The 25693-nt window shown below is 47.3% G+C and overlaps 1 protein-coding gene across 7 annotated transcripts in view; it reads left to right on the top strand.

Moving 5' to 3' along the window:
• CAB39 (calcium binding protein 39) overlaps positions 1–25693 on the top strand; it is a 209565-nt gene that overhangs the window by 108432 nt on the left and 75440 nt on the right. The window lies entirely within an intron of this gene.

The raw sequence follows: 25693 nt of genomic DNA, 5'->3' as shown, positions 1-25693 counted from the left end.
CTACACATGCCATTGAACGGAAAACGTCACTTACCTAGTGTACATCTGTTCGTGGCATGTAGTGCTGCAGATTCACATGTGCCCTCCCTCCTCCCCGGGAGCCTGTAGCCGTTTAAGTTGATGAAAACGGTATATTATATGTTAATGAAACTTGTACATTTGTAAATTTGTAAATATATATTACTTTTAATCACATTATGTACTTACATACTTACTCCATTGCATGGGTACCTTTACTATATACACAACTCCTACCTCACCCTCTGCGGGAAAAACAATATAAGATGGAGTCGATGCCCATGCGCAATGGAGCCGAAAGGGAGGAGTCCCTCGGTCACGTGACTCGAAAATACTTTTTCGAAGAAAAACAACTTGTAACACTCCGAGCCCAACACTAGATGGCAGGATAATGCACAGCATGTGAATCTGCAGCATCTAATGCCACGAACAGATGTACACTGGGTAAGTGACATTTTCCATATATATATATATATATGTTCGATGGCATGTGTAGCTGCAGCTACACATGCTGTGCACATCCCGCCATCTGGTGTTGGGCTCGGAGTGTTACAAGTTGTTTTTCTTCGAAGAAGTCTTTTTTCGAGTCACGAGACCGAGGGACTCCTCCCATTTCGACTCCATTGCGCATGGGCGTCGACTCCATCTTAGATTGTTTTTTTTCCGTCATCGGGTTCGGACGTGTTCCTTTTCGCTCCGTGTTTCGGGTCGGAAAGTTAGTTCGAATCTCAGAAAAATCGTCTGTATTGTTTGCGTTCGGTATCGGGTTAGTTACAACAGATCGTCACCGAATTAAGAAGAGCTCCGGTGGCCCTTCGGGGTTTTCTTCCATCCCTGTCGGGGCCTGGTCAGCCCGGCCACGTGTCTCTTCAAGGCTGATGGAACGGACCCCATTCCGCTTCTGTCCAAAATGCCATAACAAGTATCCATATACAGATCAACATCTGGTCTGTAACTTGTGTTTGTCACCAGAACACAAAGAGGATACTTGTGAGGCCTGTGGAGCGTTTCGGTCCAGGAAGACAATCAGGGACCGAAGAGCAAGAAGACTGCAAATGGAGTCGGCGCCGACAGGACAAGAGCGTTTCGAGGAGGAGGAAGAAACATTCTCCACCCAGGAGTCGGACTCTGAGGAGATCGATCCCGAGGAAACGCCGAAAACCGTGAGTAAGACGTCTAAACCAAGAACTCACGAGAAAAGCGCTAAAGCCCAGGGGACGCCACCGCCAACAGGCCATGGCTTAACCCGAAAAGTAGGTGAGCGTTCATCGGCACCGAAAAAGGGCGAGCTGGTGTCGAAGTCATCCGACTCCGGTCGAGATACCGGCACACAGCAATCTCGGGCCCGAGATAGTGGCTCAGAGAAGATTCGGCACCGAGACAGCAGCACAAAAACGGGTCGGCACCGAGAGAGCACGATGCCGAAAGTAAAAAAAGGTTTCGTCGGAGCCGAAAAAAGCAGCCGAAAAGGTTTCGGTACCGAAATATCCGGCCTCTGAACTCAAAACCAGTTCCTACACTGAGGAACAAGGACTGTCCACACAAATGAAGACACCTAGATTTGGACAGGAATTACAGGCAATAGAGCCAGATCACACACAAAGACGGCTCTTTATTCAAAAAGATACAGGGAAGATCAGCACTCTTCCTCCAGTCAAAATGAAACGCAAGCTTGCCTTCCAAGACAAAGACAAACAGCCACACGCAAAGGTGGCTAAACAAGTAACACCGCCACCATCCCCACATCACTCTCCGCAACCATCACCGGTAGCCACTCCAGCAATGATGCAATCCCCAACTCATACAGGAATGAGTCAAGATGACCCTGACGCATGGGACCTTTATGACGCACCAGTGTCAGATAATAGTCCAGAATGCTATCCAGCTAAACCATCACCACCAGAGGATGGTACAGGCTACGCACAGGTGGTGTCAAGAGCAGCTGCATTTCATAATGTCAGCCTTCATTCAGAGCCCATTGAAGACGACTTTCTTTTTAATACACTGTCGTCCACACACAGCCAATATCAGAGTCTTCCTATGCTACCCGGAATGCTAAAACACTCCAAACAAGTGTTTGAGGAGCCTGTTAAAGGGAGAGCCATTACTCCAAGAGTAGATAAAAAATATAAACCGCCACCAACAGACCCAGTGTACATTACACAACAGCTAACACCAGACTCTGTTGTAGTGGGAGCAGCGCGCAAAAGAGCCAACTCTCATACTTCAGGAGATGCACCACCTCCAGGTAAAGTCGAAAATTCAATGCTGCAGGCAAAAGGGTGGCGGCACAGGCAGCAAACCAGTGGCGTATTGCAAATTCGCAAGCTGTGCTAGCCAGATATGATAGGGCCCATTGGGATGAGATGCAACACCTTATTGAACATTTACCCAAGGAGTTCCAAAAAAGAGCGCAGCAAGTAGTAGAAGAAGGACAGGGTATCTCCAATAATCAGATACGGTCAGCAATGGATGCTGCAGACACAGCTGCTAGAACTGTCAACACAGCTGTAACAATAAGGAGACATGCATGGCTGCGTACATCAGGATTTAAACCAGAGATACAGCAAGCTGTGCTGAATATGCCATTCAACGGACAGCAGTTGTTTGGGCCGGAGGTGGACACTGCGATCGAAAAACTTAGGAAAGACACTGACACGGCCAAAGCCATGGGCGCACTCTACTCCCCACAGAGCTGAGGCACATTTCGAAAGACACAATTTAGAGGGGGGTTTCGAGGGCAAACCACAGAAGCCACAACCTCACAAACAAAGCCCACTTACCAGAGCCAGTATCAGCGGGGAGGTTTTCGGGGACAATATAGAGGGGGACAATTTCAAAGGAATAGAGGAAAGTTCCAAAGTCCCAAAACTCCTCCAAACAAGCAGTGACTTCAAGGTCACAAATCCCCAACACATAACACCTGTGGGGGGGGAGACTAACAAAGTTTTACAAACATTGGGAGGAAATAACAACAGACACTTGGGTCTTAGCAATTATCCAGCATGGTTATTGCATAGAATTTCTCAAATTCCCTCCAAACATCCCACCGAAAACACACAATATGTCAAAACAACATATAGATCTTCTAGGACTAGAAGTTCAGGCATTGCTACAAAAAGAAGCAATAGAGTTAGTACCAAAACAACAAATAAACACAGGAGTTTACTCCCTGTACTTTCTGATACCCAAAAAAGACAAGAGTCTGAGACCTATACTAGATCTCAGAACATTAAATACCTACATCAAATCAGATCACTTTCACATGGTTACATTACAAGACGTAATCCCACTGCTCAAACAACAAGACTACATGACAACACTAGACCTAAAGGATGCATATTTCCATATACCAATACATCCTTCACACAGAAAGTACCTAAGGTTTGTTTTCCAAGGGATACATTACCAATTCAAAGTGTTGCCATTCGGAATAACAACTGCACCAAGAGTTTTTACAAAATGCCTAGCAGTAGTAGCTGCACATATCAGAAGGCAGCAAATACATGTGTTCCCGTACCTAGACGATTGGTTAATCAAAACCAACACGCTAAGACGGTGTTCACAACACACAAAATATGTCATAGAAATCCTCCACAAACTAGGTTTCTCAATCAATTACACAAAGTCACACCTTCTGCCGTGTCAAACACAGCAATACTTAGGAGCAACAATCAACACAGCAAAAGGGATTGCCACTCCAAGTCCGCAAAGAGTTCACACATTTCACAATGTGATACAGACCATGTATCCAAATCAAAAGATACAAGTCAAACTGGTGATGAAACTACTAGGCATGATGTCTTCATGCATAGCCATTGTCCCAAACGCAAGGTTGTACATGCGGCCCCTACAACAGTGCCTAGCATCACAATGGTCACAAGCACAGGGTCAGCTTCTAGATCTGGTGTTGATAGACCGCCAAACATGCATCTCGCTTCAATGGTGGAACAGTATAAATTTAAACCAAAGGCGGCCTTTCCAAGTCCCAGTGCCACAATACGTAATAACAACAGATGCTTCCATGATAGGGTGGGCAGCACACCTCAATCAACACAGCATCCAAGGACAATGGGACATACAGCAAAAACAGTTTCACATAAATCACTTAGAACTGTTAGCGGTATTTCTAGCGCTCAAAGCATTTCAACCCATAATAAGACACAAACACATTCTTGTCAAAACAGACAACATGACAACAATGTATTACCTAAACAAACAGGGAGGCACACACTCGACACAGTTGTGTCTCCTAACACAGAAAATATGGCATTGGGCGATTCACAACCACATTCGCCTAATAGCACAATTTATTCCAGGAATTCAGAACCAGTTAGCAGACAATCTCTCTCGGGATCACCAACAGATCCACAAATGGGAGATTCACCCCCAAATACTAAACACTTACTTCCAAATGTGGGGAACACCACAAATAGATCTTTTTGCAACAAAAGAAAACTCAAAATGCCAAAACTTCGCATCCAGGTACTCACAAGATCAGTCTCAGGGCAATGCGTTATGGATGAGCTGGTCAGGGATATTTGCTTACGCTTTTCCCCCTCTCCCCCTCTCCCACTCCTTCCATATCTAGTAAACAAATTGAGTCAAAACAAACTCATACTAATAGCACCGACATGGGCAAGACAACCTTGGTACACAACACTAGTAGACCTCTCAGTAGTACCTCATGTCAAACTACCAAACAGACCAGATCTGTTAACACAACACAAACAACAGATCAGACATCCAAATCCAGCATCGCTGAATCTAGCAATTTGGCTCCTGAAATCCTAGAATTCGGACACTTAGACCTCACACAAGAATGTATGGAGGTCATAAGACAAGCTAGGAAACCTACCACTAGACACTGCTATGCAAATAAGTGGAAAAGATTTGTTTATTTCTGCCATAATAATCAAATTCAACCCTTACACGCATCTGCCAAAGATATAGTAGGATACTTACTACAATTGCAAAAGTCAAAGCTAGCTTTCTCTTCAATAAAGATACATCTGACCGCAATTTCAGCCTACCTGCAAATTACGTACTCAACTTCATTATTTAGGATACCAGTCATAAAAGCATTTATGGAAGGCCTAAAGAGAATTATACCACCACGAACACCACCAGTTCCTTCATGGAACCTCAACATTGTCTTAACACGACTCATGGGTCCACCTTTTGAGCCCATGCACTCTTGTGAAATGCAATATTTAACATGGAAAGTTGCATTTTTGATTGCCATCACATCTCTAAGAGGAGTGAGTGAAATTCAAGCATTTACCATACAAGAACCATTTATTCAAATACACAAGCATAAAGTAGTTCTACGGACAAATCCACATTTTTTACCAAAAGTGATCTCACCGTTCCACTTGAATCAAACGGTAGAATTACCAGTGTTCTTCCCACAGCCAGATTCTGTAGCTGAAAGAGCACTGCATACATTAGACATCAAAAGAGCACTAATGTACTACATTGACAGAACAAAACTAATTCGAAAAACAAAACTATTTATTGCTTTCCAAAAACCTCATACAGGGAATCCAATTTCTAAACAAGGCATTGCTAGATGGCTAGTTAAGTGTATTCAAACCTGCTATCTTAAAGCAAAGAGAGAGCTGCCTATTACACCAAAGGCACACTCAACCAGAAAAAAAGGTGCTACCATGGCCTTTCTAGGAAATATTCCAATGAACGAAATATGTAAGGCAGCAACATGGTCTACGCCTCATACATTTACCAAACACTACTGTGTAGATGTGTTAACGGCACAACAAGCCACAGTAGGTCAAGCTGTACTACGAACATTATTTCAAACAACTTCAACTCCTACAGGCTGAACCACCGCTTTTGGGGAGATAACTGCTTACTAGTCTATGCACAGCATGTGTGTCTGCAGCTACACATGCCATCGAACGGAAAATGTCACTTACCCAGTGTACATCTGTTCGTGGCATTAGTCGCTGCAGATTCACATGCGCCCACGCTCCTCCCCGGGAGCCTGTAGCCGTTTAGAAGTTGATCTTGAACATTTGTAAATTTGTAAATATATTACTTTAAACTTCATTATGTACATACGTATTCACTCCATTGTATGGGCACTATTACTAGCATACACAACTCCTACCTCACCCTCTGCGGGGAAAACAATCTAAGATGGAGTCGACGCCCATGCGCAATGGAGTCGAAATGGGAGGAGTCCCTCGGTCTCGTGACTCGAAAAAAGACTTCTTCGAAGAAAAACAACTTGTAACACTCCGAGCCCAACACCAGATGGCGGGATGTGCACAGCATGTGAATCTGCAGCGACTAATGCCACGAACAGATGTACACTGGGCAAGTGAAATTTTCCATATTTTTGCATGGGCATCTTATTTACTTCTTATAGATCTATAGTTGTACATACACAATCTTTCACTCCTTACTTCACCCTTCTGCGGGAAAACAATCTAACAAAGGAGTCAATGCCCATGCGCACTATCACTGAGAGGAGGAGTCACTCGATCCCATGACTCGAAAAAAGACTTCTTCCAAGAAAAACAACTTGTAACACTCCGAGCCCACACTAGATGGCGAGATATGCACAGCATGTGAATCTGTAGCACTGCATGCCACGAACAGATGTACACTAGGTTAGTGACAGTTTATATATATATATATATATATATATATATATATATATATATATATATATATATATTTATTATTTTTCCCCAACACATGCAGCCCCCCTTTCCCAGAGCCTCTGTGGTGAGGGAAACTTGACACCTAAAGCAACCACTACACCAGTCGCTTATGGCCTGATCTGAAATGGGTCTCGGGTGTCAACGATGTCGCCCCAGCTCTACTGAACTAAAGTCTTCTGTGGTTTCACCCCTTCTAGGCTCCACAACGACTGCTGCAGCCTCAGAACACAGAACCCCTCAACCGTGAGTGCTCACAGATACAGAAACCTGGTGCCAATAGATACCCCTGCATCCGTCGCCGTTCCTGAGCACCCCACGTTTGTTACCCATATGTTGGTTTTCCACGACTGGCCTTCAAGCCAGTCTACAGCCCACTTCCACTGAGACTAATCCCCATAGAAATACATTGGGCACCCGACGCCGTGCTAAACCTATGCACCTGGTTACTCCCCAGTGCTGCCCAAAGTTACCTGTTGGTGTGGTTCTGACCCTTGCTAATACTTACCATAAGTCTCACGGTCTGTTTGCAAGTGAAAAGTATTTATGCTTAAAAACATGCTTACCTTGTAACTAAGTTCTTGGTTTCAAAGTATATTTAAAAAGCGGATTTATTTTTCTAAATTTCACTCTGATTTATTTTTTGTGTCTCATTTATTGCCTCTGTGACTACAACTAATTCTTAGCACTACCCTCTGATAAGTCTAACTGCTCGCCCACACTACCACATAATAGAGGGTTAGTACTATCTGTTTTTGCCTCTGCAAACAATCCACAGACTCACTGCACATTGTATTTCGTTTTAGTGCACAATATATAGAGCCAGCTTCCTACAAATGATTTAGAATTGGATACAGATTTTGGTTGCTACTAATTGTGTGACTGTGTTGTCCTTTCTTTGTGCTCTACCCAAAGAAGGGAAAATTCCTCTCTCTGCTGAAATACAGGTATTAAGCCTATTTCTATCACATGCCAGCAGTGTTAGAAGAATTTTTCAATATACAGCTGGTTAATTCCCATGACTACTCAGGGCAGATAAGGCTGAGTTGATCTGCAGCAATATGCCTAAATGCACCACTCCCGCATAAAAGATCAGGATAAGCACAGGTTAGGCATGTTGCCTCAGTGCTTTCGAACAGGAGAAGGCCGGTGTAATAAAAAACTGCTGCTTCAAGATTTTACTTGCACAAGACAATTTTGACCACTAGATGGCATAACAATCACTTTTATGATTAGAGCCGGACTGATGCATATATTTAGAGAAATGCATTAATTGCCATGTAAGCAGGAACTCTCAAGTTGTTGAGGATGTTTGTAAAAAGTGAGTTTTGCACTTTATTTGCGTTGTGCCAAAATCCTGGAGGGTCTTACAAATGCTACATCTAAGGAGATCTTAGGAGGTTGATAGGTGATAAAATCAAGAGGATTGGCCTCGACAGGAGTTTCTAGTTTAAAGCAAGGGACAGTCTAAGAAGCAAGACCATACCCCAATTTTAGATTGACCCCGAAAAAAAACTGACTTTTGAAGGGAAGCCTTTTCTCTTTAATTGAGGGATTTTCCAATATCAAAGAGAAGACGACCCCCAGAAGTTGACTCAGCAGGTGCATACTCAGACTCTGAAGGTGATATAGAACCAGATCAACTATTTCTGATATATGTTTAATCATAGATTCCTCTCTTCAGAATATTCCCCAGGCCACGTGCGCAATACGTATGTAGACACCAATCTATGAAGCCAAAGGCAATTAAAGAGTGGGTGATGAAGATCCCGGAGCTGCAGCAGACTGCTCTGCACCGGTCCCAATACAGAAAGGGCTCGTTCTTGGAGTCAATCCTGAAGACTATCGTCATCCTAATCCATCATCCTCATCAAAGTTGGGTAGCTGTGAGAAGCACAAGAAGTAGTCGAAGTGTTCTTCGACTTCTCCTAGCAAGCTATGTGCTTCTCGGCCCCACTCCACCCACCGAGCTGGCGGCCGGGTCAGCTGCATGTTTCTCCAAAGTCCTCCAGAGCTGGAATGACTCCTCCCCAACTTCAGGAGTTCTACAATGCCACACACGCCATCCATGAGCCTCTGGTTCCCTCTGGTGGGCCTTCAGCCCCACAGAGCTGCGAGGTTCCACTCTTGGATTACCATCAGTGGGTTCGCCCTCAATGCCAGCCGGGCCCACTGGTTCCACCCCTGGATCCAGACTGAATGCAACACCAGTGCCTCCACCATTCCTGGTCAAAGTCCACTCAACAGCATTGTCGGTGGCAGTCAAAGAGGAACGTATTCTCCTCTCTGACTCTGAGACGGCACTGCCTCAAAGTCAACACCGATGTCATTCGATCCAGTCAATCCACCCTAGATTTGCCACTTCTGGCAGCCCCTCTTCACCAGAAGGAAGGTATGATGAATGGTTTGGCCTCCTGGTGGATGACTCCTTCCAGAAGGAAAAATGGTGCGAGGAGCTGAGTGGTGCCAGTGGCCTGGACAACTTTGCAGATGCCGGCTTGATTTCTCCCCTGGGACCTGCCACAGAAGATGGTGCATCTTTTACAGTAGCAATGTGCATGACAGAGGGGGTCCTTGACCTACAGCTACCCTCTGCCGAGGTCAAGACCAAAGTCTTGACAGGTGCTACATCTGGAGCTAAGCTCTGCAGAGGTGCTGCTCCCTTTTTAATGAAACCCTCACCAGCGTTCTCCTGGGGTCCTTTGCCAAACCATGCATAGGGGCTCCCATGCACAGAATTATTGCCCACCATCATCACTCCGTCCCCAGATACCCAAACTTCCTTTCCTAACTTCCCTCTCCTGAGAGTCTGGTGATAAAGGCCTTGACAGACAAGGTAAACCCAAGCACGTTAACTTCCCCACCAGATAGGGAATCCAAGAGGCTGGATAGCTTTGGGGAGCAGGTCCTCGATTTCACCAGCTTGGCACTGCGGTCGGTGAAGACCGCATGTCTCTTGGGGGCGATACAATCACATCTTGTGGGTTTCGGTTGCCCAGCTGTTACCCATGCTTTCCAAAGAGGACTGAGCCATCCTGAACCAGGCATTGGCAGACGACTGGGACAATGCGAAGTTCACCATTCAGTGTGGACTGGACACCACTAACTCCCTAGGCAGTGCCATGTCCAATCACCTCTGATAACTGTTTCGTTTGACAGCTCCGCCTGGTTGGTGACAAAGCTGACACGGTGCTCAAGTGCTTGAAGGAGAACTAGCTCATCGCCAGATCCCTTGGCCTTCCTTGGGTTTCCAGCAACAGAAGCAGTCCTTTTGCCTCTCCCATTGAGTTTTCATGGGCATCCTCAATGCCGACCTTACCCCCAGGCAAGCAAGCTTCCCAGTCCTTTTGTGGCCAGGATCTGGTTCCCACAAAGGACATGGAGCCCACACCGACCGTACTTTCCAGTCCCTTAGCCTCTCCAGCTTCCGCAGCCTCCAAGCCTCTTTAGTGGGTCCCTAACACAGCACATCCATCCCATTGGCGGCAGGATCAGGCACCACCTACTCCGGTGGCAAAATGTAACCTCTGACAAGTCGGTTGTCCAAATAGTCCTGCAAGGTAATGTCCTTCTGTTTCTGGAAACCCTGTCTACTTTGCCTTCGTCCACAGAGCTTCTGACTGAGGACTGTCTCTTTTTGCTCCATGAAGAAGTGGTGGAGGTGTTGCTTTCAAAAGAAGCCATTGAGAGGGTGCCGACTTCAGAAATAAGGTGTGTTTGTTATTCTCGCTACATTCTGGTGTTTGAAAAGGACTGAGGACTCTGCCCTATTGTACATCTTCACACTCTCCATGCTTTTCTATGGAAAGACAAATTTAAAATGCTCAACTTGGCCCTGATTGTGTCTGCTATAGATCCTGTAGACTAGCTGGTAGCGTTGAACCTTCAGGACGCCTATTTCAACATTCCTGTCCTGCAGACTCACTGTCATTAGCTACGGTTTACAGTGGGCCAGGGGCATTTGCTGTTTGCTGAGCTCCATTTTGGCCTTAGTAGTACTCCTTGGGTGTTCACAAAAGGAATGGCATTGGTTATGACTCATCTGTGGCAGTCAGGGCTTCCTGTCTTCCCTTACCTCGATGACTAGCTTTTGACGGTGGGCTTGTCCTATGCCGTTGTCACCCACCTCCAAACTACGGCTAGCTTTCTGCATTCTCCGGGGTTCACGAGTAACATTCTGAAGTCACACCTGACGCTTTCAGATGCTCCCTTTCACCTGAGCCATTCTGGATATAGTGCAGTTTTGCACCTATTCTCCCCAGTGGAGAGTCCAAGTCCAGGACATACGGGCTTTGATGCTAATGTTTTAGCCTCAGACCTGAATTTCGCTAACACGGACTCCGCGACTCCGGGGATTGATGGCCTCCTGCAAGTGAAGCGCACCAGATGACATAATCAGGCCCTGCAGTGGGTTCTGAGGTGCCAGTGGGCACAGTATCTAAAGAATCTTTGCGATCTGGTCCAGATTTAGGAGGAGACTGCAAAAGATCTGCATTTGTGGTTGTTCACCATGATTTGGTCAACGGCAGACCCCTCTACTTTTCCCACCCAGAATTGAAGAGGGTGACTGATGCATAGCTGCTGGGATGTGTGGCCACCTTGGATAAGGCAGTGATCAGAGGACACTGTTCTCCGGCAGAGAAGATGTTCCACATAAACCTTTTGGAACTACAAGTGAGTCACTTGGCGTTAAAGGCCAGCCATACATCCATCAAGGGAAGGCTGATTCTGTTGTAAAGAGGCAACACCACTTCCATGTGGTACTGTAGCAAGCAGGGTGGGGTTGTGTACCCTGCGCCAGGAGGCTCTCTCTCTCTTTGGACTTGGGTGGAACTTCGGGGCATCTTCATGGTGGTGCAGCACCTAGTGAGATCTCTAAATGCTAGGACAGACTAACTCAGGCATCGATGCCTTGCAGGTCACTGGTTCTTTGTTCTCATGTCTCCTTTCTACGAAAATGACTTCTTTCCACGTTGGCCATAGCATTATGGTATCTGAAATTTTTTGCCCCCACCTCATCCTTCTAAGAAAGAGGAGAGACTACATCATTTGGACCCAAAGGGAGCCCTCTGTTTTTACATCAATCGCACCAAAGAACACGGTGTGGATGATTAGCTCTTCATAGGTGAGGCAGTGCAGAATCAGACCATCTCTCAGTTGGTTGTACTCCTCATCAAAATCAGCTGTCCTAGCTAAGAAGTAACTTCCTGAAGACTCTAAAGTCCCATTCTACCAGGTCCAAAGCTGCTACCACTGCGTTTGCATGCAGGGTGCATGTCCTGGACATGTGCCAATCTGCTAAGTGCAAATCTCTCCAAATGTTCAAGAAGCACTTCTGTTTTAACGTTCAGGTCCGTGGAGACTGGCATTTTCCCATTCGGTCCTTCAGCATTTTCTGGTGTTATCCTGTTTGCAATCCCTCCTGGGAGGTATTTTTTGGGTATCTATTCTAAGGTAAGGAATCTGCAGTTAGAAGTCTCTAGCAGAAGAAGTTACTTACCTATGGTAACTTTTTCTAGAAGAAGATCTATCTAATCGCAGATTCCTGAGTTATCCTCCCTGCTCTGCCCAATCAGATCTTCACCCTAAAGCCTGTTGAATGTCTGCACATTGGTCGCATATGTTTCAGGTGGGGCTCAGTGTTTTTGGTGTGAAAATGTCATGAATGAAACTGATGACAGCATCCTGGGGTTCACTCTATATAGGAATTGTGCACATAATTTTCATCGCGGACAACATTAACAGGGAGTCACCCAACACCAGCTACTGGCTGTCAGAGGTACTGCAAGATTTTCCAGATCCAGTCTGATGCCTGGGGAATATTCCAAGTAGAGGAATCTGCAGTTAGTCTCTCCCAGAAAGTGTTACTGAAGGTAAGTAGCTTGTTCAAGACCAAGTGAATTGGGCGAAGGACAGTGCTTGGAGTAAGTACTGTGCAATCTTGACAACTAAGGAACATTGCGTTTATGAAGTTAAGACCATCCCTCCTGATGTGACAAACTCCTGTCATGTGGTCATACTAAACGCAGTATTGAGCCTAGTGTGTCTGTGCAGCCAGAGAAGGATTTCCTCCAAGAAACTCTATCCTGCACTAAAAAAAAAGAATTGATTTCGATCACTGCTAAAGACGGAGGTCAAAAGCGTACGAGATCATTTCAAAGACTCAGTCAATTTCAGACTGGTCACACTTAGGAATAGAGGTAAAGTTTTAACCTGCACTACATGTACACCTGTTCACCAGGGCCATGTTCCTCTGGTTTATGAAGTTGTATGTAGCACAAGGAAAATAACTCCTATGCAGTGTACCAGACACTGGCCACACAGCGGCAAATGAGTAAAAAGATTCATGCAGCTAGCAGTAGGGTTGTAGTGGGAGCAGTTACAAAGTCGATGCAGTGCCAATTCCCTAGTACTTTTAGGCCTGTATGACAGATCTCTCTGGTTGGAAATCAAACAACTTCTTGAACGTCTTTGTGAGCCTTCACATAAACAAGCACAAAACATTGGGTAAATGGAAAACAAAATTCAAACCTGTGCATAACATGCAGGTTTGACGCTGCTGATAGAGCCACTTACCAGGTTATTATCAGCACATCAAGGTGACGTGCATGAATATTTCTTTCCAAGTTTGACAGAATGGTGAGAGAAATAAAAATAGACACTACTGAATCAATGGGTCCTCAGATTCAGCTTGCAAGATTACAGCAGGACTCCTCTGCTTCAACTTGTGGCCACTGGAACAGCAACTGGACCCTCCAGGAACCAACAACGCTGCTACCCTGCAATTTTGTTTTCACGTCTCCTGACAGATTTGTAACATTCCCTGCCGTTACATCCTTAGAAGACTGCAACTCTTCAGCCTTCACAAGAAGAAGAAGGAGGAATCCTCTTTGGAGTGAAGGAGTCACTCCCCTACAACCGCAGGCATCTACAGCAAGCGACGACCGGCTGTTGGTTCTTCCCTAATCTTGAGCTGCATGGATCCTGCATCACGGGTGGTGGTCCGGAGTAGTCCTCTTGGTCCTCTCTTCCAGCTGTCCAACTTTGGTAGAGGTAAGCCTTTGCCTTTCCATGCAGGACAGTACCCCAGTGCACTGTGTCTCTTGCAGCTGCCAATGCTTGTTTTCATCTCCTCCTTCAGGTGACTTGTAGCTCCAGCCCCCAACACTCCATTCTGCAAAGCAGAGCCTCCTGCGTGGTTCTCCGGTGGCGTGGGATGCTCTTGTAGTGCTGCGTGGGCTTCTTCTGTGACTCCTGTGTCCCAGTCCTGTGGGTGCTGCCTCTGCTCCTGTGGACTCCCTGTGATGCTGAGGGTCCCCTGTGACTCCCCCTGCTGGGTTGAGTCCTCCTGGACCTTGCTGGTCCCAGACAGCACCACTTTTTCACTAACCACGAGTTTCCTTTGCCAAGGCTTGGTGGTGGAATCCCTGCACCGACACAAGTCTACAATCTTCCTTCCAGCGTGGGACATCATCTGCAGCCCTCAGGAACTCTTCTCCGGCTCCAGGGCTGCAATGCGGACCTGTTCTTCATTAGCTCCTACTCCTCCTGGACTCCACAGTGACTCTTGGACTTTGTCCCCTCTCTCCACAGGTCTTCTTGCTTCAGGAATCCAACGCTAGTTTTCCTGCAGTCTTGTCTGGATGGCCTCTTTGTTTTCTTTTCCTCCTTTTGGGTGGTTTTGGGGTAAAATCCAGTGATTTAGTCTTGCATTCCTGGTCGCGGGGTGGGGGAGGGGTGTGGTTACTGTGTCACTCTGCGGTTTTCTAGTACTCCCAGCTCCCCTCTACACATTTTACTTACCTAGGTTAGGCTCCTGTGTTCTCATTCCATTTTTTAGTATTTGGTTTGTGCTCCCCTAGGGTCACTATTGGTTGTTCCTATTTGCACTGTTTTCTAACCTTTTCTATGCCCGTTTCGGATTACTAGTGTATATATTTAGTGTATTACTTACCTCCTATTGGTGGGTTACCCTTCTAGTATTTTGTGGTGATTTGTTCCAAAAATAAGGTACCATTATTTTTGTACAACTGAGTTTCTTTCATGTGTGTAAGTGCTGTGTGACTACAGTGGTTTGCATGAGCTTTGCATGTCTCCTAGATAAGCCTTGCCCTACACTACACTAATAGGGGATACCTGGACCTAGTTTAAGGTGTAAGTACCTTAGGTTCCCACCACACACCAGGCCAGCTTCCTACATGGTGTATTGTGGGTTGAGTCAGGGTTATCACGAGTCACATCAAAACCAACACTTGTCTGAAGCAAAATAATTGGAGAATTCTGGGCCCAGAACAAGTTGGCAGTATTTTGTATAGCATCTGCATCCCTGTAAGGAAACCAGTTATTAGTAGGTGAAGTTTTTCTTGTAAGAGATAGTAACTGTGTGTAAGGAAATGCCTCCTTGGCATGGTTGCCCCCTGACTTTTTGCCTTTGCTGATGCTATGTTTACAATTGAAAGTGTGCTGAGGCCTGCTAACCAGGCCCCAGCACCAGTGTTCTTTCCCTAACCTGTACTTTTGTATCCACAATTGGCAGACCCTGGCATCCAGATAAGTCCCTTGTAACTGGTACTTCTAGTACCAAGGGCCCTGATGCCAAGGAAGGTCTCTAAGGGCTGCAGCATGTCTTATGCCACCCTGGAGACCTCTCACTCAGCACAGACACACTGCTTACCAGCTTGTGTGTGCTAGTGAGGACAAAACGAGTAAGTCGACATGGCACTCCCCTCAGGGTGCCATGCCAGCCTCTCACTGCCTATGCAGTATAGGTAAGACACCCCTCTAGCAGGCCTTACAGCCCTAAGGCAGGGTGCACTATACCATAGGTGAGGGTACCAGTGCATGAGCATGGTACCCCTACAGTGTCTAAACAAAACCTTAGACATTGTAAGTGCAGGGTAGCCATAAGAGTATATGGTCTGGGAGTCTGTCAAACACGAACTCCACAGCACCATAATGGCTACACTGAAAACTGGGAAGTTTGGTATCAAACTTCTCAGCACAATAAATGCACACTGATGCCAGTGTACATTTTATTGTAAAATACACCACAGAGGGCACCTTAGAGGTGCCCCCTGAAACTTAACCGACTATCTGTGTAGGCTGACTAGTTTTAGCAGCCTGCCACAAACCGAGACATGTTGCTGGCCCCATGGGGAGAGTGCCTTTGTCACTCTGAGGCCAGTAACAAAGCCTGCACTGGGTGGAGATGCTAACACCTCTCCCAGGCAGGAATTGTCACACCTGGCGGTGAGCCTCAAAGGCTCACCTCCTTTGTGCCAACCCAGCAGGACACTCCAGCTAGTGGAGTTGCCCGCCCCCTCCGGCCAGGCCCCACTTTTGGCGGCAAGGCCGGAGAAAATAATGAGAATAACAAGGAGGAGTCACTGGCCAGTCAGGACAGCCCCTAAGGTGTCCTGAGCTGAGGTGACTCTAACTTTTAGAAATCCTCCATCTTGCAGATGGAGGATTCCCCCAATAGGGTTAGGATTGTGACCCCCTCCCCTTGGGAGGAGGCACAAAGAGGGTGTACCCACCCTCAGGGCTAGTAGCCATTGGCTACTAACCCCCCAGACCTAAACACGCCCTTAAATTTAGTATTTAAGGGCTACCCTGAACCCTAGAAAATTAGATTCCTGTAACTACAAGAAGAAGGACTGCCCAGCTGAAAACCCCTGCAGCGGAAGACCAGAAGACGACAACTGCCTTGGCTCCAGAAACTCACCGGCCTGTCTCCTGCCTTCCAAAGATCCTGCTCCAGCGACGCCTTCCGAAGGGACCAGCGACCTCGACATCCTCTGAGGACTGCCCCTGCTTCGAAAAGACAAGAAACTCCCGAGGACAGCGGACCTGCTCCAAGAAAAGCTGCAACTTTGTTTCCAGCAGCTTTAAAGAACCCTGCAAGCTCCCCGCAAGAAGCGTGAGACTTGCAACACTGCACCCGGCGACCCCGACTCGGCTGGTGGAGATCCAACACCTCAGGAGGGACCCCAGGACTACTCTGATACTGTGAGTACCAAAACCTGTCCCCCCTGAGCCCCCACAGCGCCGCCTGCAGAGGGAATCCCGAGGCTTCCCCTGACCGCGACTCTTTGAACCTAAAGTCCCGACGCCTGGGAGAGACCCTGCACCCGCAGCCCCCAGGACCTGAAGGACCGGACTTTCACTGGAGAAGTGACCCCCAGGAGTCCCTCTCCCTTGCCCAAGTGGAGGTTTCCCCGAGGAATCCGCCCCTTGCCTGCCTGCAGCGCTGAAGAGATCCCGAGATCTCTCATAGACTAACATTGCGAACCCGACGCCTGTTCCTACACTGCACCCGGCCGCCCCCGCGCTGCTGAGGGTGAAATTTCTGTGTGGACTTGTGTCCCCCCCGGTGCCCTACAAAACCCCCCTGGTCTGCCCTCCGAAGACGCGGGTACTTACCTGCAAGCAGACCGGAACCGGGGCACCCCCTTCTCTCCATTCTAGCCTATGTGTTTTGGGCACCACTTTGAACTCTGCACCTGACCGGCCCTGAGCTGCTGGTGTGGTGACTTTGGGGTTGCTCTGAACCCCCAACGGTGGGCTACCTTGGACCAAGAACTAAACCCTGTAAGTGTCTTACTTACCTGGTTAACCTAACAAATACTTACCTCCCCTAGGAACTGTGAAAATTGCACTGTGTCCACTTTTAAAACAGCTATTTGTGAATAACTTGAAAAGTATACATGCAATTTTGATGATTTGAAGTTCCTAAAGTACTTACCTGCAATACCTTTCGAATGAGATATTACATGTAGAATTTGAACCTGTGGTTCTTAAAATAAACTAAGAAAAGATATTTTTCTATATAAAAACCTATTGGCTGGATTTGTCTCTGAGTGTGTGTACCTCATTTATTGTCTATGTGTATGTACAACAAATGCTTAACACTACTCCTTGGATAAGCCTACTGCTCGACCACACTACCACAAAATAGAGCATTAGTATTATCTATTTTTACCACTATTTTACCTCTAAGGGGAACCCTTGGACTCTGTGCATGCTATTCCTTACTTTGAAATAGCACATACAGAGCCAACTTCCTACATTGGTGGATCAGCGGTGGGGTACAAGACTTTGCATTTGCTGGACTACTCAGCCAATACCTGATCACACGACAAATTCCAAAATTGTCATTAGAAATTGATTTTTGCAATTTGAAAAGTTTTCTAAATTCTTAAAAGACCTGCTAGGGCCTTGTGTTAGATCCTGGTTAGCATTTCTTTTAGAGTTTAAAAGTTTGTAAAAGTTTGAATTAGATTCTAGAACCAGTTTTAGTTTCTTAAAAAGTATTCCAACTTTTAGAAGCATAATGTCTAGCACAGATGTGAATGTGGTGGAACTCGACACCACACCTTACCTCCATCTACAGATGAGAGAGCTAAGGTCACTCTGTAAACTAAAGAAAATAGCAATGGGCCCCAAACCTACCAAAGTACAGCTCCAGGAGCTTTTGGCAGAGTTTGAAAAGGCCAACCCCTCTGAGGATGGCAACTCAGAGGATGAAGATAGTGACTTGGAGGGAAATTCCCCCCCTCCAGTCCTACTTAGGGAGAGCAGGGCTTCTCAAGCCCTGACTCCACAAATAATAGTCAGAGATGCTGGTTCCCTCACAGGAGGGACCAACAACTCTGAAATCACTGAGGATAACTCCAGTGAAGAGGACATCCAGTTAGCCAGGATGGCCAAAAGATTGGCTTTGGAAAGACAGATCCTAGCCATAGAGAGGGAAAGACAAGAGATGGGCCTAGGACCCATCAATGGTGGCAGCAACATAAATAGGGTCAGAGATTCTCCTGACATGTTGAAAATCCCCAAAGGGATTGTAACTAAATATGAAGATGGTGATGACATCACCAAATGGTTCACAGCTTTTGAGAGGGCTTGTGTAACCAGAAAAGTGAACAGATCTCACTGGGGTGCTCTCCTTTGGGAAATGTTCACAGGAAAGTGTAGGGATAGACTCCTCACACTCTCTGGACAAGATGCAGAATCTTATGACCTCATGAAGGGTACCCTGATTGAGGGCTTTGGATTCTCCACTGAGGAGTACAGGATTAGGTTCAGGGGGGCTCAAAAATCCTCGAGCCAGACCTGGGTTGACTTTGTTGACTACTCAGTGAAAACACTAGATGGTTGGATTCAAGGCAGTGGTGTAAGTAATTATGATGGGCTGTACAATTTATTTGTGAAAGAACACCTGTTAAGTAATTGTTTCAATGATAAACTGCATCAGCATCTGGTAGACCTAGGACCAATTTCTCCCCAAGAATTGGGAAAGAAGGCGGACCATTGGGTCAAGACAAGGGTGTCCAAGACTTCAACAGGGGGTGACCAAAAGAAAGGGGTCACAAAGACTCCCCAGCAGAAGGGTGATGAGACAACCAAAACTAAAAATAGTAAAGAGTCTTCTACAGGCCCCCAAAAACCTGCACAGGAGGGTGGGCCCAGAGCCTCTTCACAAAACAATGGGTACAAGGGTAAAAACTTTGATCCCAAAAAGGCCTGGTGTCATAGCTGTAAACAGCATGGACACCAAACTGGAGACAAGGCCTGTCCCAAGAAAGGTTCCACTCCAAACTCCCATCCAGGTAACACTGGTATGGCTAGTCTCCAAGTGGGATCAACAGTGTGCCCAGAGCAAATCAGGGTCCACACTGAAGCTACTCTAGTTTCTGAGGGTGGGGTGGATTTAGCCACACTAGCTGTCTGGCCGCCTAACATGCAAAAATACAGACAGCAACTCTTAATTAATGGGACTAGAATAGAGGGCCTGAGGGATACAGGTGCCAGTGTCACCATGGTGACAGAGAAACTGGTTTCCCCTGGCCAATACCTGACTGGAAAAACTTACACAGTCACCAACGCTGACAATCAGAGAAAAGTACATCCCATGGCAATGGTTACTTTAGAATGGGGAGGGGTCAATGGCCTGAAACAGGTGGTGGTCTCCTCAAATATCCCAGTGGACTGTCTGCTTGGAAATGACCTGGAGTCCTCAGCATGGGCTGAGGTAGAGCTAAAAACCCATGCAGCAATGCTGGGTATCCCTGAACTGGTGTGTGTGAAAACAAGAGCACAGTGCAAGGCACAGGGTGAAAAAGTAGAGCTGGAGTCTGGAAAAATGGCCCAGCCTACCAAGAGAACAGGAAAGTCAGTTGGGAAACCAACTGCAACACAGCAAAAGAAAGGGAACCTCTCTTCTCAGGAAGAAGTTCTGCCCTCTGAGGGAACTGAGCCTTTGGAGCTTGAACCTTATCAGGTTGAGCTCTTAGGCCCAGGGGGACCCTCACGGGAAGAGCTGTGTAGGGGACAAGAAACCTGTCCCTCTCTTGAAGGCCTTAGGCAGCAAGCTGCTGAAGAGTCCAAAGGCAAGAAAAATGGAACACATAGGGTCTATTGGGAAGATGGGCTCCTGTACACTGAGGCCAGAGACCCCAAACCTGGTGCCACTAGGAGAGTGGTAGTGCCTCAGCTGTTCAGAGAGTTCATCCTAACATTGGCCCATGACATTCCCCTTGCTGGACATTTGGGACAAACCAAGACGTGGGAGAGGTTAGTCAACCACTTCTACTGGCCCAATATGTCCAACATGGTTAAGGAGTTTTGCCTCTCCTGCCCCACCTGTCAAGCCAGTGGTAAGACAGGTGGGCATCCAAAGGCCCCCCTCATTCCACTTCCAGTGGTGGGGGTGCCCTTTGAAAGAGTGGGTGTGGACATAGTTGGTCCACTGGAACCTCCCACAGCCTCAGGAAATATGTATATCCTGGTAGTAGTGGATCATGCTACCAGGTATCCTGAAGCTATTCCCCTTAGGTCGACTACTGCCCCTGCAGTAGCCAAGGCCCTCATTGGTATCTTTACCAGAGTGGGTTTCCCTAAGGAGGTGGTGTCTGACAGAGGTACCAACTTCATGTCAGCATACCTAAAGCACATGTGGAATGAGTGTGGAGTGACTTATAAATTCACTACACCTTACCATCCACAAACTAATGGCTTAGTTGAGAGATTCAACAAGACATTAAAAGGCATGATCATGGGGCTCCCAGAAAAACTCAAAAGGAGATGGGATGTCCTCCTGCCATGTCTGCTTTTCGCTTACAGGGAGGTACCACAGAAGGGAGTAGGGTTCTCACCCTTTGAACTTCTGTTTGGTCATCCTGTAAGGGGACCACTTGCCCTTGTTAAAGAAGGCTGGGAGAGACCTCTCCATGAGCCTAAACAGGACATAGTGGACTATGTACTTGGCCTTCGCTCTAGAATGGCAGAGTACATGGAAAAGGCAACCAAAAACCTTGAGGCCAGCCAACAGCTCCAGAAGTTTTGGTATGACCAAAAGGCTGCACTGGTTGAGTTCCAACCAGGGCAGAAAGTCTGGGTTCTGGAGCCTGTGGCTCCCAGGGCACTCCAGGACAAATGGAGTGGCCCTTACCCAGTACTAGAGAGGAAGAGTCAGGTCACCTACTTGGTGGACCTGGGCACAAGCAGGAGCCCCAAAAGGGTGATCCATGTAAACCGCCTTAAGCTCTTTCACGACAGGGCTGATGTCAATCTGTTGATGGTAACAGATGAGGATCAGGAGGCAGAGAGTGAACCTCTCCCTGATCTTCTGTCATCAGACCCAAAAGATGGTACAGTAGATGGAGTGATCTACTCAGACACCCTCTCTGGCCAACAGCAAGCTGATTGTAGGAGAGTCCTACAACAGTTTCCTGAACTCTTCTCCTTAACCCCTGGTCAGACACACCTGTGTACCCATGATGTGGACACAGGAGACAGCATGCCTGTCAAGAACAAAATCTTTAGACAATCTGACCATGTTAAAGAAAGCATCAAGGTGGAAGTCCACAAGATGCTGGAATTGGGAGTCATTGAGCGCTCTGACAGCCCCTGGGCTAGCCCAGTGGTCTTAGTCCCCAAACCTCACACCAAAGATGGAAAGAAAGAGATGAGGTTTTGTGTGGACTACAGAGGGCTCAATTCTGTCACCAAGACAGATGCTCATCCAATTCCAAGAGCTGATGAGCTCATTGATAAATTAGGTGCTGCCAAATTTCTAAGTACCTTTGACTTGACAGCAGGGTACTGGCAAATAAAAATGGCACCTGGAGCAAAAGAAAAGACAGCATTCTCCACACCTGATGGGCATTATCAGTTTACTGTTATGCCCTTTGGTTTAAAGAATGCCCCTGCCACCTTCCAAAGGTTGGTGAATCAAGTCCTTGCTGGCTTGGAGTCCTTTAGCACAGCTTATCTTGATGATATTGCTGTCTTTAGCTCCACCTGGCAGGATCACCTGGTCCACCTGAGGAAGGTTTTGAAGGCTCTGCAATCTGCAGGCCTCTCTATCAAGGCATCCAAATGCCAGATAGGGCAGGGAACTGTGGTTTACTTGCGACACCTTGTAGGTGGAGGCCAAGTTCAGCCACTCCAACCCAAGATCCAGACTATTCTGGACTGGGTAGCTCCAAAAACTCAGACTCAAGTCAGGGCATTCCTTGGCTTGACTGGGTACTACAGGAGGTTTGTGAAGGGATATGGATCCATTGTGACAGCCCTCACTGAGCTCACCTCCAAGAAAATGCCCAAGAAAGTGAACTGGACTGTGGACTGCCAACAGGCCTTTGACACCCTGAAACAAGCAATGTGCTCAGCACCAGTTCTCAAGGCTCCAGATTATTCTAAGCAGTTCATTGTGCAGACTGATGCCTCTGAACATGGGATAGGGGCAGTTTTGTCCCAAACAAATGATGATGGCCTTGACCAGCCTGTTGCTTTCATTAGCAGGAGGTTACTCCCCAGGGAGCAGCGTTGGAGTGCCATTGAGAGGGAGGCCTTTGCTGTGGTTTGGTCCCTGAAGAAGCTGAGACCATACCTCTTTGGGACTCACTTCCTAGTTCAAACTGACCACAGACCTCTCAAATGGCTGATGCAAATGAAAGGTGAAAATCCTAAACTGTTGAGGTGGTCCATCTCCCTACAGGGAATGGACTTTATAGTGGAACACAGACCTGGGACTGCCCATGCCAATGCAGATGGCCTTTCCAGGTTCTTCCACTTAGAAAATGAAGACTCTCTTGGGAAAGGTTAGTCTCATCCTCTTTCGTTTGGGGGGGGGTTGTGTAAGGAAATGCCTCCTTGGCATGGTTGCCCCCTGACTTTTTGCCTTTGCTGATGCTATGTTTACAATTGAAAGTGTGCTGAGGCCTGCTAACCAGGCCCCAGCACCAGTGTTCTTTCCCTAACCTGTACTTTTGTATCCACAATTGGCAGACCCTGGCATCCAGATAAGTCCCTTGTAACTGGTACTTCTAGTACCAAGGGCCCTGATGCCAAGGAAGGTCTCTAAGGGCTGCAGCATGTCTTATGCCACCCTGGAGACCTCTCACTCAGCACAGACACACTGCTTACCAGCTTGTGTGTGCTAGTGAGGACAAAACGAGTAAGTCGACATGGCACTCCCCTCAGGGTGCCATGCCAGCCTCTCACTGCCTATGCAGTATAGGTAAGACACCCCTCTAGCAGGCCTTACAGCCCTAAGGCAGGGTGCACTATACCATAGGTGAGGGTACCAGTGCATGAGCATGGTACCCCTACAGTGTCTAAACAAAACCTTAGACATTGTAAGTGCAGGGTAGCCATAAGAGTATATGGTCTGGGAGTCTGTCAAACACGAACTCCACAGCACCATAATGGCTACACTGAAAACTGGGAAGTTTGGTATCAAACTTCTCAGCACAATAAATGCACACTGATGCCAGTGTACATTTTATTGTAAAATACACCACAGAGGGCACCTTAGAGGTGCCCCCTGAAACTTAACCGACTATCTGTGTAGGCTGACTAGTTTTAGCAGCCTGCCACAAACCAAGACATGTTGCTGGCCCCATGGGGAGAGTGCCTTTGTCACTCTGAGGCCAGTAACAAAGCCTGCACTGGGTGGAGATGCTAACACCTCTCCCAGGCAGGAATTGTCACACCTGGCGGTGAGCCTCAAAGGCTCACCTCCTTTGTGCCAACCCAGCAGGACACTCCAGCTAGTGGAGTTGCCCGCCCCCTCCGGCCAGGCCCCACTTTTGGCGGCAAGGCCGGAGAAAATAATGAGAATAACAAGGAGGAGTCACTGGCCAGTCAGGACAGCCCCTAAGGTGTCCTGAGCTGAGGTGACTCTAACTTTTAGAAATCCTCCATCTTGCAGATGGAGGATTCCCCCAATAGGGTTAGGATTGTGACCCCCTCCCCTTGGGAGGAGGCACAAAGAGGGTGTACCCACCCTCAGGGCTAGTAGCCATTGGCTACTAACCCCCCAGACCTAAACACGCCCTTAAATTTAGTATTTAAGGGCTACCCTGAACCCTAGAAAATTAGATTCCTGTAACTACAAGAAGAAGGACTGCCCAGCTGAAAACCCCTGCAGCGGAAGACCAGAAGACGACAACTGCCTTGGCTCCAGAAACTCACCGGCCTGTCTCCTGCCTTCCAAAGATCCTGCTCCAGCGACGCCTTCCGAAGGGACCAGCGACCTCGACATCCTCTGAGGACTGCCCCTGCTTCGAAAAGACAAGAAACTCCCGAGGACAGCGGACCTGCTCCAAGAAAAGCTGCAACTTTGTTTCCAGCAGCTTTAAAGAACCCTGCAAGCTCCCCGCAAGAAGCGTGAGACTTGCAACACTGCACCCGGCGACCCCGACTCGGCTGGTGGAGATCCAACACCTCAGGAGGGACCCCAGGACTACTCTGATACTGTGAGTACCAAAACCTGTCCCCCCTGAGCCCCCACAGCGCCGCCTGCAGAGGGAATCCCGAGGCTTCCCCTGACCGCGACTCTTTGAACCTAAAGTCCCGACGCCTGGGAGAGACCCTGCACCCGCAGCCCCCAGGACCTGAAGGACCGGACTTTCACTGGAGAAGTGACCCCCAGGAGTCCCTCTCCCTTGCCCAAGTGGAGGTTTCCCCGAGGAATCCCCCCCTTGCCTGCCTGCAGCGCTGAAGAGATCCCGAGATCTCTCATAGACTAACATTGCGAACCCGACGCCTGTTCCTACACTGCACCCGGCCGCCCCCGCGCTGCTGAGGGTGAAATTTCTGTGTGGACTTGTGTCCCCCCCGGTGCCCTACAAAACCCCCCTGGTCTGCCCTCCGAAGACGCGGGTACTTACCTGCAAGCAGACCGGAACCGGGGCACCCCCTTCTCTCCATTCTAGCCTATGTGTTTTGGGCACCACTTTGAACTCTGCACCTGACCGGCCCTGAGCTGCTGGTGTGGTGACTTTGGGGTTGCTCTGAACCCCCAACGGTGGGCTACCTTGGACCAAGAACTAAACCCTGTAAGTGTCTTACTTACCTGGTTAACCTAACAAATACTTACCTCCCCTAGGAACTGTGAAAATTGCACTGTGTCCACTTTTAAAACAGCTATTTGTGAATAACTTGAAAAGTATACATGCAATTTTGATGATTTGAAGTTCCTAAAGTACTTACCTGCAATACCTTTCGAATGAGATATTACATGTAGAATTTGAACCTGTGGTTCTTAAAATAAACTAAGAAAAGATATTTTTCTATATAAAAACCTATTGGCTGGATTTGTCTCTGAGTGTGTGTACCTCATTTATTGTCTATGTGTATGTACAACAAATGCTTAACACTACTCCTTGGATAAGCCTACTGCTCGACCACACTACCACAAAATAGAGCATTAGTATTATCTATTTTTACCACTATTTTACCTCTAAGGGGAACCCTTGGACTCTGTGCATGCTATTCCTTACTTTGAAATAGCACATACAGAGCCAACTTCCTACACTGTGCCCAAGTGCTTTACTAAAATAAACTAAGCACTTTCCTTAGATGGGCATAATGCATGCATCCTTAAATCCATAGTTGTAATACAAGTGAGATAAACCACCTCTAAGTGGGGCACTCCTACATTATTTATCAATCTGGAATGCTTTAAAATCAACACCCAA

The sequence above is a fragment of the Pleurodeles waltl genome, chromosome 11 (genome assembly GCF_031143425.1).
Source record: "Pleurodeles waltl isolate 20211129_DDA chromosome 11, aPleWal1.hap1.20221129, whole genome shotgun sequence".
In the NCBI taxonomy this organism is placed as follows: Eukaryota; Metazoa; Chordata; class Amphibia; order Caudata; family Salamandridae; genus Pleurodeles; species Pleurodeles waltl.
The sequence above is the reverse complement of the archived record's forward strand: the minus strand, read 5'-3'. Positions and strand labels throughout refer to the sequence as shown.